This window comes from Pinus tabuliformis, chromosome Q, assembly GCF_031772625.1.
Source record: "Pinus tabuliformis cultivar Carrire ecotype Pingquan chromosome Q, CPIR1, whole genome shotgun sequence".
In the NCBI taxonomy this organism is placed as follows: domain Eukaryota; kingdom Viridiplantae; phylum Streptophyta; class Pinopsida; order Pinales; family Pinaceae; genus Pinus; species Pinus tabuliformis.
The window spans coordinates 612,077,748-612,080,241 of NC_142296.1; the positions used below are offsets into that span (position 1 = coordinate 612,077,748).

The 2,494-nt window shown below is 40.1% G+C and overlaps 1 pseudogene; it reads right to left on the bottom strand.

Annotated features, from left to right (window-relative positions):
- Positions 1 to 502: 502 nt before the first annotated feature.
- Positions 503 to 994, bottom strand: LOC149220928 (putative cinnamyl alcohol dehydrogenase 1 pseudogene; annotated as a pseudogene).
- Positions 995 to 2,494: the final 1,500 nt, after the last annotated feature.

Genomic DNA, 2,494 nt, shown 5'->3' on the forward strand with positions numbered 1-2,494 from the left:
TGTCTGTAGTTGCTTGCTGGCCTTTAATGTAACATGTTTTCCAATACCCTGAAATATAGGAAACTGCTCCTGTTTGTCGGTCCTTGGTTTGCCTCAACATATTCGAATCCAAAGAAGTATGCTTTTAGCTTTTAATTACCAGGTTTCCATGTCCATGATGTGCTGGCGATTTTTTATGTGTGAAGACAACACCTTTCAAAGATTTGCTGATTTGTCAATCATAATTGATTGGCTCAACTGAAATATGCAGCTACAGCAGTTTCGTAGCGCGCTACGAAACTGCCGTGTAATTGCATCATACACAGTCTCATCACTTCTCTGTATTCTTGCTACCTTCTCCCCATATTTCTCTTTCAGCTGATTGTTCACATTTTCCTCAACAAATGAATAACAACTTGCAAGTAATCCTGTTCAGCTGCCAGACTCCAATGTCAATACCTTTCCTATAAAATTCAAACAGCATGCCCAGATTTCTCTGCAAGCCCTGCCAACCTAGAACCTTTCACCGCAAAACACCTTTTCTTACAGCCACTTCAATAGATTCTACAGCTTCCAATTTCAAATCTTCAATGTCTATTCTCAGGCGCTCGAAATCAGTGTCCTCTGTCTGCTGTTTATCAGATGACAATAAAAATTTATCTGCTCCAAGAATGCTCAATGCTTCATCCTTCTTTGATGCAGATGTGCTCAAAATTATTACATTCAGTCCAAAAGCCTTTCCAAATTTTACTGCCATATGACTAAGACCTCCTAGCCCAATTACTCCAAGAGACTTGCCTGCATGATTCATGTGATAACGAATCATAGGGCTGCAAACAGTAATTCCTGCACAGAGAAAAAGTGCAGCTGAAGCCAGTGGTAGATTGTCTGGTATCTTAAAATAGTACCTTTGGTGAACAACAATGTGACTAGAATATTCTCCTTTCGTCACTGTGCCATCTACATCGATACCATTAAAGGTGAAAATAGACCCTTTTGCACAATTGACTTCCATTCTTTCATTACAATATTCACATCGCTGACAGGAGTTGACATATGTACCCACTCCAACATGATCGCCAACCTTAAAATGGACTACATTGATGCCAACTTCTTACACAATTCTAACAATTTCATGCCCTGGCACCAATGGATACTTTGAATCACCATGTTCATTCCAGGTCCATACAACATCGGTGTAACAAACTCCACAACAGAAAACAATTAGAATCACAACAAAACAAGTTCTGTAGACTTGTTGAAAGCCTAATTTCTCATATAGAAAAGAATGTGATCTGCTAGATGTATTAGGACCTATGCTGCCATGGGTCAACTCAGAAATAAAATATTGTATGAGGAGAAGTTGGCGATGCATGAAAGTTGAAGTTGCAAGCATAGGAAGCATTGCAGGTACTAATCAGCGTGGACCAAATCTCCATAATACCACTCTTACAAAAGATCACTTGCAAGCCTCCAGAGTTGTTTGTCATCTTGCAAACCACGATGCAGATATAGCAACATATGTAACAGGGCAGCACAAGATTTGCAGTCGCCATTCTGTAAAGAAAGATTAGGTGCTAATTTCTCACACAGCACAACCCTGCCTTGCGCCCTCTTCCACAATATATTATCAGTCTAAAGATCAAGATGACTCTGTGCAAAGAAGATTGCATGAAATTATAATATGGTACAATACTGATGATATTAATGACATGTGCTCGAGTTCCACTGCTTTTTTTCAACGTTCTCTTACAGCCGCTACAAAAGTTTTCTAGGATCCCCGGTAACTGCAACTCATAGACAACTCTTGTTTTTCGAGAATCATCTTGTGAGCAACGCTCAAGCATCCCGTATATGAATCAAAGAACTCTCTTAATTTGATAGCCTCCTCAATACTTGCTTTTGAGAATCATCCAGTTCAGAGCCTTCATCCAACCCGCATATGAATCGAAGAGCTCTCAAACACACTAACAGTTGCTTGAAAATCCTCTCCAAAGTTTTGAGTTGACAAATACGGTTCTGTTGGCTCCGAAGAATAAAGTTGCAGGCCCTTTCTTATGCGCTCCCTTAACACATACAAGGCAGGATTTGACTTCATTATTTTATTCATAGCTTGGGCCGAAAGAGGCTTTGAACCAGGAAACCAATTACCAAATGCAGAATGTAAATTGTAAGCAAGATCGATTGCAATCATAACACCAGTGGGTGATGGATAAATTGACATATTAGCTGTTGTATAGTCTAAGAATTTGGCTCTCGTATACCGTTCACGGTCATGAGGATCATAGTCTTCCCACCGAAGTTGCACATCAATCCAATATTTATTACTTGCCTTCTGATCAAAAACATCCTTAGACTCTGCCACAAGGCTGGGCTTGCATTCTCCAGAAGACCGAAGGAATTGTCAATCAAAACATGTCACTACGCTCCCTGCCAATCATTCTGCGCACTAAAATTAGCACCATTTCCATTTTCTTGAGGATCCAATCCATCAAGATACCGACTATGTGGATGC